Raw genomic sequence first — 18,883 nt, forward strand, 5'->3', positions numbered from 1 at the left:
GGTATTGCCGCCATTGCACGGATGTTGTCAGTTGTCAACACTGAAACAATAAAATGCAATAAAACATCAATACTCTTAAAATTTTATGTGGATTGAGTGATATGTATTGCAAATTCCACGAGTGTCTATTTCGCGATGTGTGTTCATTCTCCCCTTTTTCTCTTCATATCTACACTTCAAATGACATTCACATGTTCAGTTTGCATTTTTTTGTTTGTGGTGCTCCCTCATACGGTTCGGTTGTGCATGCTTTTGTTTTAGATCATTAATTTTTACTGCAATTTTATCTCTTTGTTGTGTTTTGTCATGTGTTATCAATGGATTTTGAAGGGAAATAGCAGCATATAAATGACATACGCATAACCAATAACACAATGTAAATAACAAACTTTTATCGATATTATCTCGTTTCTACACGAATCCTTGAAAATAATGGTTAAAAAATTCATATTAAATGGTTTTTCATTGCTTTACCAAAGATATTACCTCTTGCTCATGTAAAAATCAAAGAAAGATTAGGTGTTCTGAATGTACCAGCTTATTTGCTTATACTATACTAATAACGATAAAAAAAAGTCATCTCAAACTATGCTTTATGACATTCGAGACTATTTATAATATTTGAAACTTTGCAGACTTTATGCCAATGTAAAGGTCAGAAAGCAGTTCGTCCGGAGGGGTAAATTACATGAATATCTCGAGAGAATGTATGCCTTAGCATAGTTTTTGGATCATGTGACGGCAGTTATATAGTTGAATTTGAAATCTGTAGAAAAACTTATACCAATTTTCCAGCAGAGCCAACGCTATTCCAAAAAAATTAGTTACTGTGTTTATGGAAATACATCCATTTCAGGATCGTCTTAGACTAATTAACTCTATTACTCGCCAAACATTTATCGTAGAATATACATAAAGTGCAATTTAAATATTGCATGAGTAGATTGATGATATATTAACCAACTCTATTTCACTCGCTTAATATACCATCAAATTGTAATGAGTTGTTTGCATGGATTATTCACATATTTATTCATATAAAGCGGACAAATAGTCATTCATCAAATTTTCAGAACATCAAATGATTGTGTTTCATTGGCAGCTGTGATTTCTTTACTCTATTTTGGTTTCAACTCGAATCAAAAAAAAAAATCCACAGAAAAAAGATTTTTTTTTTTTTGAATTTTGAGTAGTTGCGATTTGCTAGCATTAGCTGATATCAAATGTCTTTGTTTATTTATTATTTGTATTTTTAAAGTATGTCAAGTATTTGAATAATTCAAACACAAGAGTGAGCCGTTGCTAAAGTGATGGTATCCTCATATAGGCAATGGCCGATGCTCTAAACCAATTGAAAACTGTAATTGGTCAAAGTGAGTGCATACCTATATTATCTAATAAATGAATCATGTGAATCATTGACAGTATATTCGGAATGTTTTCCATAGCTCCTATAGAATATGAATTTTCAATCATTGAAATTGATTTTTAGCTTGAAGTTGGTTTGAGGAATTTCCACATATACATAACTGTACTCACATATAAATGTCATTGTATATGTATATGCATCATAACTGTCTGAATTGATATTTGTAATCCGAATGGAATCCCTGGTGAGATCAAACGTTCATTCGTTGGCGGCATCACATTGCTTTTCAATTTATTATCCATGTTTTGGGGGAATCGTGTACGAAATGATTATTATGAAACGGTTATGGCATACCTAATAACTACACAAAAGCTTATATTTTACAACAGTGAAACGTTCTGATTTTAATTCAATAGTGACATCAGTCTAATGCAATTTAAACAATTGGTGTCAACTCAATAAAAACGAACATAGAAAAATAATGTACTTATTTACCATCTTACACTCGAACTGATCGATAATCGTAATATAATTATAAAGAACTCGTTCGTTGTCTGCGATTATTAGTGTTTTTCCAACTTTATCACTATTACAAAGTCAGCTCGTGCACAAAGCCAATGTGCAATATGAGTTAAGTTAAATGTCTAGTCGACCACGATCAATATTTCTTCCACATTTATGAGGCTGTTTGTATTTCGTATCGACTTCATATTTTCCACCACATTTTTCGTTCTCTTTTTTTTCGCTCTTTTTATTCCCTTTCTTTCAAACGCATTCGCTGATTTCGACTCGTTATTCTTTTTTTCTTTCTAATTGTCGCCTTTTTCTTGAAGCATTTACTATTAACATTCTTAGCAGTCTCTCCATATACCATATATAGTGAAATTGTTTTTTCTTTGCCCCCCACATTATTATGTTTGCGCTATTTTTTAATGGTTTTTCGCGTTTCTTTTATTGGTATTGTATTCGAATTGTATGGTGAAATGCCATTATGCCATCGTCGTTGAATGCAAATCCTTTTAATTAGCTAATGCAACTCTGTACTCAACAAACAAGTATATTAATATGAATATTGCATATTGCACTTTCCGACTCATTTATAGTGTATAGTTCACTCTATAATTTTTTTCATTCTTTTTGGTTTTTTGTTTTATTTCTTTCAGTCACTCGTTATGTGCAATTGTTATGGTAGATTTTTTTAACTTAAAAAAACACAAAGTTCTTTCAACTCAGTGATTGTCAACTGTATGCATATGTAGGTAATATACATTTTGAACACACTTTTTGCATTTTTTCCGCGGTGTTTGTGTGTAAAGTGTGCATGCTTTTTTTTACACATTCAAGTATACGAACAATGATGTACATAAAAAAAATTGTATGGGTGAGAGCGACAGGATTGTTAGTTAAATATGAACATGAATGAATAAAACAATGATAATTTGAACATAAACAAATGTACCGCTCAAAATGTAAATAGAGGAAACTCTCTCGTACTACAAATCAAAAGAAAAATACAACGATTTTAATCGCGAATCATATATAAACGAGCAGATTATCAGTAGATTCTATTAAATAATGAATATATGACATGAAATAGTGGCAAAATGGATGCAAGAAGCGAGTACATAACATTTTATAGTAAACCGCAGAACGTTATTTTGTATCACTCTAAGCTGACATAAAATAATACGGATTCGCACATCGATAAGTCGATGATGTATGACTCTTTACATTAGGAGTATCAGCTTAATTTACTTTGTAGACAAGTTTGAGGACAGAAAACTGTTCCGCTTCAAATTTATATACATAAGAGTATTATGTGAGTGGGCATAATTCTAAAATAATTTCAAAATATATAACTGATAAATAAAGATTTATAATAATGGACGGTGTTGGATAGAATATACGAAGTCATTCATTATCTATCATTAGGACCATGTTTCATTATATACCATCAAATCAAGGACTTAAATCAATAGGTTGAATTAATTACAAACATTTAATTCGATAAATACGCCTTTTAAATTAATTAGGCGAAATGACAGACACAGTATTAAATAGAAAGATGATAAAAAATTACACCCGGAACGTCAAACCAATCAAGTTGATGTCTTGCTACTTTTTGCATTCATTGAATTTTTGCCCCTTTTTATAGCCACTGATTAAGTGCTCACGGTTTTCTTGTGATTTGGCCGTTTTATATACAGTTCAATTCACTAAATACACTTAAGCTTCGAAATGACGTCGGTTATTTTGGCTTTTGTGTAATGCCATTGAAAAAAAAAGAGAATACGATAACTTTGGACGTACATTTCAATAAAAGTGGAACGCTAGGAGCATGTTTTTGGATATGGTGGTACTCGAATGCGTCGCTAAATAAACATTAGAACCGTTTACCAAATTGAAAGACAAGCATTATCGTCAGCACATAATGCATTACATATGATTAAAGTGAGTGAAAGTCGCAATAAAATTAGGGTCGTTGCGTTGCGATGACATTGGCCGCCCATTACACAGCAACAAAGTGCTATTGCAAACAGAAAATCATCCAAAAAGTCGTCATTGAAATGAAGTTGAAAATCGTATATAATCGTCCCATCATATGTTCCAAATGAGCATTTTCAAAATGATAAAAATGAAAGAACGACGACAACAAAAGCAGATCATTCGGCCTCTATTGAATTTGTTCATTTTGTTGATTAAAGTTATTCGAGACTTTGAATCGCAACCAAATTGAAGCGCAAATACCGAGTAATTCCTTTCTTTGTGTAATCATTGCAATGTGCCAATTTAGAAACTATTCGATTATGCGAAACGCATCATTTAAAGGAAATGGGTATACAAAGATGAAATTAGCCGGCGGCACACGCTGCACAACACTACATCAAAAGAATCAACTAATCTGGTAAGAAGAAAAAACGAAACTATATTTTTGTCAGCACAGTTTGCATACGACCACGCATTGATTCATCATTCCGTTCTCAAATAAATTCAGTGCATTAGGCAAACAGAAAAAAAAATAATTTTTCATTGAATCGAAACATTTGGCATAGGTCGTACTTCCTCACGCAGAGCGCACACAAATAAACCATTGATTATTTTCTACACATCATGTCAATAAAAACCAATTGAGCCAGGATAAAAAAAAAATAGGGAAGAAACTACGATGGGAAGCCCAATCGTACATATATACATGGTATTGGTGAATGCATTCATCGGATGGGTACATTTTTACAGCGATTTTCGGTCATAAATTTTCGTAATCCGCAACTGATAATCATAAATTCCGTTCTACTGATGCAAATTACATTCCTGTCTATTTTTTTTCGAGCATATTGGAAAATGGTAGGCGTCGAATAAAAAACACGGAGTTTCGGTTAAGCATTGCATTTTAATTTAAATAAATTGTTGCTTTTTTATTATTATTACGCTTCTGTGCGTTCGATTGGAATCTGTACGGATAGCATTGAACACATTTAATATGATAGTATACACTGTGTATGCTAGTGAATATGTATTTTCATCCTCATGAGTGCAACCGCCAAAGGCTATTTCGATGAAGCCAAAACTGATGATGACTAATGCAATTCAGATAAAATACCATTAAAATGTGAAACAGTGGTTAAAATCGGTTACTGAAGCGAGGGCGCGCCGGCTATAATGTCGATCTTTTTGTTATAACTGAAAACTACACACTCACACACTGTTTGGATGCCACGAGAGACCAAAAGTTTAATGTATTACATATTGTTTGCGTTTGGCTTATACGCACTGAAACAAATTCTATGAAACAAAAAAAAAATATATGGAGTCCTCTCAATGTAAAACCACCGAAAACTATGAGCTCAGCAATCAGGTTCTTTTTTCCATTAAGGGAAGGCACAATCTACACATTAAAAAAATCCTTGCAATATAAAATAACGCCGAGAGTATATTTTAAAAACATAATACGTATTCGGCTTCCATATAGTTAATGAATTTACACATCGATATGCACAGGGCGTTGCGTTAACTGCAAGGGAGAAAAGTGTGTATTTTTCTTCATTCGCCGACAATTATGACGCTATATATATCCAATGTGTTTTGCTTTTTTTTTTTAAATCGGGATGTTCATCATGGTTCAAGAATATGATTCAAGTTGAAAACAGAAACTCCGTTGCTCCTCCAATTCCGAACGGGGGGTTTTTCGTATAATAAATTCGATATTTATGTTTGTTCAAGCATTGAAATACGTACACAATACTTATACAATGTATAGGGCTATGTTTTCGAAGGGTTTTTTTTTTTGTTTTTTTGGTTTCATGTCTGCTGAACTCGATACAAAAACAGAAAACATTTCCAGATAATGATCTAAGTTTATGGGTTTTTGTGGATTCGCTACTTATGTTTATCAATTTCATATCAAAACATTCACATTATTTCATTCCTCTGGAAAAACCACACATGCATCTGCATTCAACCAACTCATTCTATTAAATCATTTAATAAATGTATACAATAAATTCACCCTCCTCTTTACTCACTCGCTCGCTTGCTCACTCGCGCACGCATTTACGAGAAGTACTCCAGCCGATCTAGTACATGAGCTTGGACTATTGCGTTGCTTATTACTTCGTATTCGAATTGGGATTGGAGAGCAACGTACATTGAAGAAATGGCGAAATCATCACAAAACATGAACATTGTTGTATGAATTATGCAAACAGGAAACCAAACTAGCAAATGGCCCGAAGCGCTATTACAACGAAATTATAAACTCCGTACAAGAGAGAGAAAAAACCGAAACTGTTTAAAATTGACTTCTATGTTTAACGACAAAATCGCATAATCAAAACTAATTGAAGTTTTTGGCTTATGTTGAAATAGAATTCGTCTCCTCGAAACTCCCTTATTGAGTCCATTTCACAAGGTTTTTTTATACAACGAAATATCTAACCCTGTTCGAACGGATGCACAATTTGGCTCGCAGGAAAATGTTGGCTTATTAAATAGTAAGCCATGTCAATGTTTATGTTTTATTTGAGAAATGGAATCAGAGAAAAAGAGAAGAAAGAATTCGCAATGACTTATTCAAGGCCGTAATGTATTCAGTTGAAAGTGAAGCTGCAATGGTAAGATACACAATAACCGAGTAGCCAAATATTTTCCATGCTCCGAACCTATATCTTTTCTCAAATTCACGCTTAAGTGAATTCCGGATCAATTTATTTATTGATAACTTTAGTTCATTTCATCTCTCTAATAACATTTCTTCCTTTTTTTGCGATATATCGTTCGGATCAGTCTACCCCAATGTTTGTTCTGCTTTCTCGATTTAGCTGCACTTTTGGTTTTCCAATGTTTGCCATGATATTGATATTCGAGTGGATTTTTATCGTAGAATTGCCGCATTATGTATTCTGGCTCCAAATTTCTGTGTTCAACTATGCAAAAACTGGCATCGTCTTACCGAATTTTCATCTAGTTTCTTTCGATGGCAGAGAAATGATTAAGTAGATAGAGCTTGTAGAAGTATCACATTCATTTTTCGATATTGAGAAAACTGTGATACCGATTGTTATGCATGAAAAGACATGCTGAACCCAGCCAGAGATTACGATGTACGCGTTCAGACAAGGAAGGGTGATACTACATTATGGAAAATTAAAAAATATTGAAAAATTATGCATGTAATCGAAATTTCTCGTTTGCCGCAATCTGAATAAAACCGTATTACATAGTGGAATAACTCTCAGTCGTCTCCCACATCGTTAGCATTATCTTTCACTCTTTCTTTGTGTTTTGGCATCGATATCACATTTAATTCGCGAAAATACTTTGAAGCGCAATTTATGATAGCGCTTCGCTATGCTTCTGCTTTTGCTTCGATTCTTTCGGTTTAATTCGGGTGGTTTTTCCGCATTTGGAAATAAAATTTCCGGTAATACGTCGAGTGGATGGATCGGATCGACAGAGCACACAAAACACCATTCGATGTAACGATGATGTACGTTGTGTCAGACAAAAAAAGAGATGAAGGAACAAACAGTATACAGATGATAAGTATTTTATGTGCATTTTTATGAGCATGTCAAACGATGTCAGAAAAACAAACGAAAGCATCGAATATCCTGGAGAATAATCGCTTGCCAGAAATTAATCCATTGTGTGCGTGTATGTGTGTGTTGTTTTATTGCTTCTGTTTCTGTTGCTATTCTATTATGAGACATTTGTGTACGTTGCCAAACTCGTGTGTTACACGTTTGTAAAGAGTAAAAAAGCCGAAATGCTGTCACGAACAACACGTTGTTCTGCAAACAATTTGACAGTTGAAAATCGTTTTCAATTTCATGTATCGAATTTTTCTTCCTCGCCACCGAATTTGGCAAATTTGAACCGGATCTACATTAATAAATCCATTAGAGATTCATTTGTTTTGGTGTTGTTGCTTGTTATTACCTCTGCATACTCTTTTTTCACTATGTGAGGTTGACGCATTGTTACATTTTTGTCTATCGTCTTCACAAACAATGAAACGGAACGTGTGCGTCTGTTTTTGATATTTCATGTTTTCCGGTGAAATTTGTTCATTTTTTTTTGTTTTTTCCAGTTATGTTACAAATGTTACGGAACGCACAGTGTCTTTCAATTTCCATTGCAATATATGCCAATGCGTGAAATAACAAATAAAACTAAAATACAAGCGTGTTATAGGGAACATGTATTGTACAGGTAAATTAGTCGGATATGGCTGCTACATCTACATCGTTTCTGCAACAATGCAATCCGCATCGGGCCAACGGCAGACAATAAAATAAACATATCCATTCGAATAAACAAAAGTACAAAAAAGTAAGACCGCGAGCATAACTTGAAGTTTTTGTCTGTCAACAACTTCGACGTTAAAATCCACGCGCACCATCAGTGCAGCCATTCAATTTAAACCAGACAAATAAATTTCAACTAAATTAAAGTGGAACCAAACCATTAACGAGACGCTCGAATTGAGCGTTCTTCAATGTAATTCTTTCAGGCATGCTAAAACGTTGGCACCACAAGTGTGTGCCGCTGTTCCTGTCTCACCATTTAACCATTCACGATTAAAATGCAAAACTTTTCAAATTGGAAATAGCAATAAAATGATTAACATATTGTTTTTGCGCGTTACGTGTTTCCATCTCATTCCTTGCTCTTATTCATTCTATTTTAAGTTTGTATATTTAAGCGAAATCAGTCTGTCCGCCGGTGGCGGCATTCTCGCATACAAATTGTCAAGTTCCGTTGCAACGATGACTTGCAAACCGATAAAAACCGCTAAACTTCCTGTTTTTGAAACGATTGCAATGCCAAGCCTTGTAATTGCTTGAGCACCGTTTCAACTCATGATATGACAGTGTAACGTCGCGCACTCGAACATTGAAAATAAATAACTTTGTTTGTTATCAAGACTTCGTTTTCTATTGTTCAATAGCCTTCGTTTCTCATTCACCAAGGCATGGGTCGGCTATCTACTGGCTCATATTCTTTTTTCTTATTCACATTTTAAAAGATAATTTACGTTCGCGCGATAGCGGTTCTTCATTTCACTGAATTTTCCTTTTGATTTTTTTCCATTTCCCCCGTTCTTTTCCGCTATTTCTTTGTTTTATTTTTCAAAGTTTCAACATCACCCGCAGAAAAAGTGAAGAGTGAAGGGTACGCAAATGGAAAACTTTTTATCAGTGTGCAAATAGTTTTTGTTTTTAGCAGAATTTTTTCTCTCTCCAAAGGATATATATTCTTATATCCTTTCCATACATATTAAACTGAATTCGGTTTCCTTGCTCTTTTTTTCATGAAATTATGAGAAGTTAGTTACGAGCATTTGGATAGAAAATTCACCGGGGAAGAGATTTAAGCAATTATTCCAGTTAATGTCGAACTGAAACCATCAACTAAGCTCTGAATCATCAAATACGTTACCAGAAAAATTAATTTTGTGAAAAGTTATCACGAATAAACATCATGAGCAAAAATTAACAAAGAGTATTCCAACATTCTAAAAAGAAACTTTTACAATTATACCCTCTAAATTCGTTTCTTTCTTTGTTACTTTTAAAATTCTTTATTCGTCTTGTTATATTTGTATACATTATAAATTGTTGAATTTAATATAAAAAATTATTGACCAGAGCAGGATTTCGATGTTTTTTCTTATTCAAAACGACGCTATGAAAGTCATAGTGTTGTACATCACAGTAATGAAAACTGACAGGGGTTGTTGTACTGATGATTAGTTATTGCGAGCAAACAATTGCTTTTATGTTTTGACATGGAGCTGTATTCTATTTTATATTAGTTCAAATGAAATGTACACCATTCAATGCTTTCGGTATTCCAGATATATCTAATTCGTCGATGCGTAATCTAGCTACGTAACCTAGCAGCGATATACTTGTTTTGAAATATCTTTCGAACGAATGGATCTATCCTGATTATTAAGGGTCACAGCTTTTCCAAAGAAAGCAATCGAATATTTTTAGTCGTTTATGAGATAGAGTTGATCTAATAAAATACCCAAAAATGTCATCAGTTTGGGGGAAACATTTTGATTCCATATGTGTTATTTTGGACCCCTCTATCACATCCAATGAGAATTTTGAAAAAAAAAAAAAAAAATCGTGTGACACACTGGTCTACTATTTGCACTACACTCAATTTAATATTTCTATAAAGGTGCATTTACGTACGTATACTTGATATTTAAGATAGATACATTTTCTAAATGCTTATACATCAGATAGATAGAGCTCAGAAAATCCGATCGGTAAGCATCTTGCCAATGATAGAAAATCCGATGAATAAATTCGTTGTGCATTTGAAGCCGAACATTTTTCTTCAGCTTCTTAATGGAATTAGTTTTATTCAAGTTAGGCGTTGAATACTTAAGATTTGTAGACAAAAAGCAAACGGTTTGAGATGCATTGGCTCGAAAAGGAAATTCCCAACTAAATTTATATAGTTGCATACATTTGAATTCGATTCTCAAGTAATTTTCAATACGTAGCTTCAATGGATTTATTCTTGTGCGAGTCGTAATCGGCTCTGCATTTCATCACATTGTAAGTATGTAATGTACGCCTCTGAGTCGAATATCGTTTGAAGTTCAATAAAGTCGATGTATATTCGTAAAATCAATTTTCACATTAACCAAAATGCCAATAAAATATCCATTCAAAACGAATCGATTGACTGCCTCGCTCTTAACAGGCAATGCATTGAAGGATGAGCTGGAGCACATTTTACTAACTGAAATATACACAGGTGTACCATATAAAATCAATATTTCAGGCTGCGAAGCGAGTACAATAAAGCGAACATTCTGAATTTATTACGTTTACACATTTAGGATTGGTTTCCATCGTGCGCTCATACATCGACCAGAATTGAGAGACTTTGCTATCAGATCCATGTCTTGATATACATTTTTCTTAAGAATTTGCTTAAATGAAACATACCATAATGAATAGAACTCTCTCTCTCTCTCTGCATAATATTTAGCATGTGTGTCTGACAAAAAAGAATCAATCTTCGATTTTGTATTCGTATGGCAAAAAAAGTTTAGGCATGCTCATCTTGGCATTTTCAAACTTATAAGCCAAAAAGTTGAATTTCCAAATTGAATTCAAAATTGATTTCGTTAATAGAATTTATTTTTAATTTACCTTTTTCAATGCAATCATTCACAGATTTTGTCCATTGAATTGATTTTGCTAAACACACACTTTTGGAACCATATAATGTTTTTTCGTTATTTCAATTCAATTATTTTGAATCATGTACGCAAATGTAGATCACTAGATGATGACTCGTAGAAAAAGACCTGAAAGAGAAATATCGAAAAAATACGTTATAAATAGTATATTATTTTTTTACAAATTAAGTCTATTTTGCAAACAGCACATACACAAAGGTTGTTGATAACATTTCAAAGGAAGAGACAGTTCATTTGGGTTGATTTTTTATATGTATAAACGTTTAGTTCAGTACAAGGAATCAATATTTAAATACTTTGTCTAAGGTTGCAGATAGACTTCATATTTTTGGAATTCTATTCTGTTGAATAGTAGCCATACGCAATATAAAAAACATAAAAAACCGATGTTCAATGCTATAAAAATAGTACTTTGAATTGTATTCATATTACTCTATATAATTAGCTTATATCCATTTCAATTACAATTCATCAATGTAATAGAAAACGTATTTCCGTTCTTTCGGAAGCGTTCGCAAAACATCAAAAGTATAACTTTTGTAAAATCAAGTTAAATGAGTGCATATATATACGGTTTGCATTGATATTGGTGATGCCAGTTGTTTCCTTGCCAACCTGAAAGTGTGTGCCAATGATAAAATGCCGACAAATGTTTTATCTTGAGCGATTTCGGTTGTTACACGAAACTCAAACAATTCTTTTTTTCATTTCACGAATTGAAAAGATAAAATAAAAAAGAGAGGAATATAAAGAAACGGTGGTAGAATATGATAACTGAAGTTGAAAAAAGGTAATAACCAATAGATTCAATCGATTGAATGGAATAAGGGGCAAAAGAACATTGAAAACGAGAAAACAAGCGGCAAAATGATACGAAAATAGAAAATGAGCAGTACAGTCATATGCGCAATGAATGATTGAACTCTTAATTTAAATGAGTAAACACTCGAAACGAGAGCATCCAAATATATTGTAATGTTCATCACATTACCAAATTTCTCTTTATAAAAACAACATCTGATTCTATTTCACGAATAGTTCACTTTTTTCGAATTGAAATCTCCGAATGAAAACAAGATATAACAAAACATTTCGAATTGAATGATTTAAAACAACCTTTCTTCTTCTTCTAGTAAGGTGAAGCTAGATAATAATAAAAACGTGCCGCCGTATTCATAAGATCCGGTAGCAATTGACAGCGCAATTCTTTTATTATTTACTTGTCGGTAAAATGACAAAAACAGAAAGGATCCAGCATCGTTTGCTCAACACTCTTTATTCGCTACCTTTACATGTATTGTTTATGGTAGCGAGTGTTTTTTTCAAAGTAAGAAATGAATTCGTATCTATTTGTTCTATACTGATGGACACTTCACAGCTTGTAAAAATCGAATAAAATCTGATGTGTTTCGATTTCAAATAAAACTGTGATCAAATAAAATGGCAGTGTCACTTCAAAGCGTGGTTTTCAATAAAATTTCATGTGGACTTTTGTTTAATAAATATTCAGTATTTATGGAACGCAATTTTAATTCCAAAACGAAATTAAATTTAGAAAAAATACAAAACCGTTCAATTTCAAATTATTTTCGAAAATTTGAAGAAAGGTGTACAATGGAATGGACAAAATGAGATGTTTTTTTTTAGACGAAAAATGTTTGCACTCCATGGATAAAAAGTAATGCGACAATAATAAGAACATCTAAATAGGATTTTGTTGACAGGATTGTCACATTGTAAGCGCTGCTCATTTAATATTTAAAGACTGTAATAATGCCAAATGCACGCAACCATGTGTTGCTTTCGTTTGAATAGCCACTATTTAATGCATTTGATCTCCTTTTCTACAAAGAACGCCTCCTGCTTTTTCCCAATACACAATTTCGTAATACATAAACCATTTTCGATGAATCTGAATAAACCAAAACTGTTATTTTTATCGCATAATTTGATATTATGTAGCAACGAAACCATTGTATTCGATTCAAGCAGCTTGGTTTCTTTTCATTCCTTCTTTCGTGACACCGAATGCACGTATAAATATTGACAACGACCGAAAACGACATGCCAAACTAAATGCTGCAAAGAAAGAGAAACAGAAAATCTGATAATCGTTTAAATAAGTTCATTTCATATGCAAAACAATGGATGAATTCAAAGGAGATGAGAAATGGTTTCAATTTTGTTTTGCCTTTTTTTCGTGCGTTTTGTTTCACTTTTCGCAGCAGACGTTTATCATTACGACCAAATCGCATGCTCTTTTGATTCTTTTATCTTTTTCGCAGATTTAGTTTTTCAAACTTTAAATTGGAACTACATTGTAAGAGCAGATTAAGTGCGAAATTATACTTTGTTGTCGTTTTTCATTTTCATCGAACTTAAAAAATATTCCATGCTGATCGGATTGTTAGGTTGTATGAGTTACTGTGATTTTTATCTACTTTCGGTCAAGTTCAAAATCAATCTAATATCGTGCATGTGAATCTAAAAAATTGTTTCTGTTTCGCTTACATTTTTCACGATATAAACGTGCACGTATGCTATTTTCTACCATTTTCATGTGTTTCTTTTGCGCGAGCACCATCAACCGAAGTTTATCGGTAGGAAACTTGATTTGGATCGCGAATCGATTGACCATCAAAGCGAATGGGTATGCGCAAGCGAGCCAGTGAAAATTCTCGTTCTCTTCGAATTTATTTCATTTTTCAGTTCAGTGAATTTTCGCTCATGTTACAACTCTTGAACAAGTTTTTTTTCGGCTTTCTCATGTTTGCCGTCGCTTGTGAAATATCGATATCGTTCTGAAACAGTCGGTCTGTGGCTATTTCTCTCTCTGTCTTCAAGTGCATTTTTCTCTCCTTCATTTTACCATATTTGCTTATCTCGGTTACCATAAACTCTTAAATAAAATGAGCTCTACGTTTTTTGTAGCATTGCTTCGATCTTCAACTTTTACCAATAAAAATATATGAAATGTGAGAAATCGAACGAAGATAAAATTGCTTTTACAGCAAATGAACGCAAAAACTGTAAAAGAATATATAAAATGAAAATTACGAAAGACTTTGGAATATTGCATGCTGACATTTCAATAGATTATTTTAGTTCATTTCTACGGTGACAACATAAGCGTGACAATCTAGAGATGAGATTAGAATCCTGCTGATGATTCTTTGCTCTTTGTTAGCCGCCACTTTATAAAATGACAGAGTGTATTCACATGGTACATGGACTACAATGGTATTATTCCATCCATTGAGAATTCGGATAAAAATAGTGAAATATAATTCGGCGTTGGCAGTTAATCCCAGCATTTTTAGTTGGGCAAAGAAAAACATTCACTGGAAACATCGGCCGTCACAGCTTGTGGCATTCAAACCTCAAACGAAATGTTGTTGGAAAGTAGACAATTTTTTTCTAGTAATATGGACTAGCAACGAAAATAAAATGATTCTTACGGTACATACAATGGTTTTTACATTTCCATACTGCTGTTATATGTTCTATTACTCTCTGTGATACATGCTGAATAGTAAAAGTCTGTTTATTTTTTTTTCAAGTCAAACTTTTTGCCTCTGGCAGTTGAATTATTAATTGAAATCCCGTTTATTTCGCATGATTATCACTTTTATAGACGTCCATTTTATTATTTGATGAGTTTGAAGAAGAATAAAGTTCTAAGAATTGAACATAATAAAAAGATGAGTACTTTTTAACAATGTAAACATAGATCGGTTTAAAACCTTTATGGCTAGTCAGTATCTACACACAAAACACATAAGCGAAATCTACAAAGTGAGCACGCAACTAAATTATGTTAACTATGTATGCAAGTGAGATCATTCCGTTAATATATATTGAGAACTAGCCATCAATTGACGTGGGAAATTCATGAAGTAAAAACAATTAAAGAACAGTGCATATTATCGAAACTGATAATCTTGGCGGAAAATTATGGAATTTATTAGTTTTTGGTCTTATAACATTCTGATATGATTATTCTATGGACTTTAATGTAAATTGCAAACAATGTGTATTTTGAAAATGAGTCCATTCAAATAGAAATGCATTTCTTTCAAATAAACTGTTTTTTGAACAAATCATCAGTTTCCTCTTAATACAAAATACACTGTTGGAACAAAAATATTTCAAGAATCATTTGAACACTAAATTCTTGTTAATTCGAAGTATAGCGAAATAAATTCCTTTTAAAGTGTTTAATTTTTCAACGTTTTCAACTGCAAAGACTAAAGCAAGAATATTTCAAATCATTGGTCTGTTTGTTGACCGTTAATCGTCGTTTCGATAACATCGCAAAATAGCAATTTCTCTTGAAATTCACATTGATTGAAAATTGGAAACGACCATGAACGAGAACAAGGCATGTAATATTTTTACTTCAAATTGTTGTCACGCTCCCTGTCATCGTAATCGTGCTAGTTTAGTGAATGTTTTGTTGCTTTTGCTGCTGACATACGGAATAAAGTAATACCGTTAGCAGGTGCACTTGCAACATTTGCTCATTGCTCAACTAAAAAAATCAATTGAATGAAAGCAAAATAACTAAGAAGAAAGAGTGGAAAACGCCAAAGATTATTTATCGTTTTGCATCTTTCGGTACAATGGATTTTCGTGCCAAACGAATATTCCATTTAAGAGACACATTGCATGACACCAAACAAACATTGGCACCGATTTTATTAATGCGCCAGCATATTAAAATACAATCTCACTGACAACGATTTTCAAGCGCACAAAAACCAAAACGATATTTATTTTATGTCGGTAAAACTGTGATATCGGAAACATATGAGAAAGAACCAAGGCACTCAACAATCGAAGCGAAGAGCTTCATCATCGTCGAACATCACAATGTCGTGATTCACTCTCGTTTGTTTATGCAAAAATGTCTGAACATTGAAAAAAAAAACAACATGATTTTTCGATTTTGGCATGACACACAATGGTACGTGGCATTCGTATGGATCGCAAATGTGGGGCGCACAGCAAATCAATCCAACGAAGAAACAAAAAACCGATGTAAGAGAGTAAGAATGGTATCGGCACGGAAATTCGAAAATTCTGATAAAAATGTAGGTATAAATATAAATGAACATGCGTGAAGTAGAATTCATGCTCAGTGAAAATGCTTGAACTGTAGCAATAAGATGCGTGATTATGTGTCTTCAGTCAAGAGCCACCATTTATGCGTGGAGCAACCATCATTTTATACCGAATGAATATGAATATGAACAAAAACATGAGCAGTCGCGAACAAAGGCGCATTAAGAACGAAACAAATTAATAATTTTCAATATATCACTTGGCGTTAACATAAATTAAATCAAAGCGATGCAAATATTCACAACATGAATAAAATAAATAATAAATGCGATGTGAATGCGCGCGAACGAACAAATGTTTATGTCTGTTTGTGTGTTTATGCCATGGATGCGTGTACAGTGTACACTGAACACTGAATTCAGACGTTTTACTCAGAAATTAAGAGAGTTGAATGAACAAATAACAATGCAATACACATTGAGAAGAGTATGGTGTGAACCGAAGAGCAAATGACAATAACAATAAAAACATCCTCTTAACGAAACAAAGCGAAATGTATAGAAAAGTGGAAAGCATTCAGGATGTAGAGCAAAGTGCGAAAAGCATACAAATGTGTTGTCTTCTGCTTGCCGATGATAAATTTCATTAAAAATGAAAATCGTAAAAAAGTACAACACAATTCGTGCACGATTCGTATAACGAATGATGAAAGTTTATTGAAGTTGCTGTTCAACGTGGGCTGTTTTCAGCATTCTTCGACAATGAAAAAAAAGTCGGTTTTCCATTTCATTCAGCAAATGAATGAGAGAATACACGAGAGACAATTCAAAAGAGAGCAGTTCAACCGTTGAAATCATTAGAATGTCGCGAATATGATTTCCGCTGTTGCGGTTGTGCATAAATCGTTTTCCTATTCGAAGAAACGTTCCGCCAACTTGTTGGTGTGGTGAAAAGCTTTTTCATTATTTAATGATATCCGATGGCATTCCATGCACATTCTGAAACAAAATCTTGTCTGTCTCCCACCAAAATACGGCAAAGATATTAAGTGCATTAATCACATTTATCGTTGACAATGTGACACAAATGCGATGAAAATACCATAAATAGAATTTTCAAATAAACCAACCAACAGAATTTCTAAGATCATTAAAAATATATTTCGTTGTGATTGTTCTCGTTAAATTGAAGATCAAATCAATAAATGATATTCGCCTTTTGGTGCCCACCATCTCATATTTAGCTCAGACTTAACTATGGCTGACGAACCGGTATGAAAACCACCAACACCGCTGTCACATAATCATAATAATCGTAAACTATATAAATACGTACGTATATATTACTCAAAAATTGTATGCAACAGAAAATCGCTATACTGCGATTATAACAATTCAAATGCATGGTGTTTCGGGCAATTCATTTATTATCTGCATTTCTGGGCAATAATTTAAAAGTTTGTGTGGGGGGTTTTATGACTTTTACCTCGTTGGTGAAACGCATTTTATTATAATCCAGATCGATGCGAAAGGAATTTATGGGCACGCAAAATTATTATTCAATAACAAGAGATGAAAAGAACAATGAAATGACGATAAACTAATTATGAGTACCGTTCAATTCGTTGGAACAATTTCAACTAATTCTGATGTCTCAATAAATTTTTCAATAGAAACAGTAAAAATAATGGGATTTTTGTTGCTCATGCTTTGCATGAGTATGCGAGTAGCGTTATATATTCTTTTTAAGGTTTGAAAGCGGCCACGAATTGTAATTTAAAATTGATGAAGGCATACAAGGCATTCTTTGTCCCCATGAGGTTTTTGCATGCAATTTTCAACATCAGCCAACGAGGTAATAAACTGCAATATGAACCCGTCACACAAAATATGCATGTTATGGGCAATATTATTCAATTTCCCAAATGTTCACCTCGTTTCTCCGCTGCTATCCTTGTAACCATGACGGATATTTTATTCATAAATAAATAAGCACTTTAACATATACATATTTTTATTATTTATGATTTTTGAATAATTTAATGTAATATTCCTTTATGCTTTCTTCTTTTTTTTCTCTGCCATTCTCCGGCGGTACAAACAATCAAAATATGTAATAATAGTTTGACTTGTAGTTCACATAACAAGAATTCATTTCTGTTGAAGGTAGATTTTTTCACTTATACCACCAAAGTATGGAACACCACAAAATGAAAAGCATAAGATGGGTTCCTTTTTTGTCAGACAAATTATGTATAAATTATGTATATTAGGTACGTATAATTTTGCTGAGATTTTTTTTTCGCCAAACAAAAATGCAAGCGTACTCGATGAATTTTCTTACCAAAAATACATTGTGGATTGTAGCAGGTCATTGATTTTAACAATGCAATCACAATAATTTCACAACATGCCATCAAAAATTTAAATTAGCGTTGATGCAACTTTCCTCCGCTATTTAAAATCAATGTGTTTGGTATTTTTTTATGGGAGCGCGCTAAATATATTCTTGATTACACTTTTCATTTTTATTGAAAATTAATTCCGTCCGTACAAGAACGATCTTTGTTGAACATTCAATGGTCAGCGCCAATGTTGAATAAATGCATAAATCAAAGTTAAACTGTAGTTTAGTGTGTTTTGTTTATTTATATCAATTTATTGGGTTAATTGCTTATAAATTGAACATGAAAGATGTTCTGGCATCTCTAATACATC

General features: G+C 33.0%; 1 protein-coding gene across 8 annotated transcripts in view; it reads right to left on the reverse strand.

Annotated features, from left to right (window-relative positions):
* The window catches only part of LOC116346382, a 72,990-nt gene that overhangs the window by 16,427 nt on the left and 37,680 nt on the right, over positions 1-18,883 (reverse strand). For all 8 annotated transcript variants that reach the window (XM_031776395.1, XM_031776403.1, XM_031776398.1 and 5 more), the window contains exon 3: positions 11,053-11,210. The gene's annotated coding sequence lies outside the window, so the exon portion shown is untranslated. The remainder of the gene's footprint in view (positions 1-11,052; positions 11,211-18,883) is intronic.

Source organism: Contarinia nasturtii, unplaced genomic scaffold (assembly GCF_009176525.2).
Source record: "Contarinia nasturtii isolate CC-2019 unplaced genomic scaffold, AAFC_CNas_1.1 Cnas_scaffold_1500, whole genome shotgun sequence".
Taxonomy (NCBI): domain Eukaryota; kingdom Metazoa; phylum Arthropoda; class Insecta; order Diptera; family Cecidomyiidae; genus Contarinia; species Contarinia nasturtii.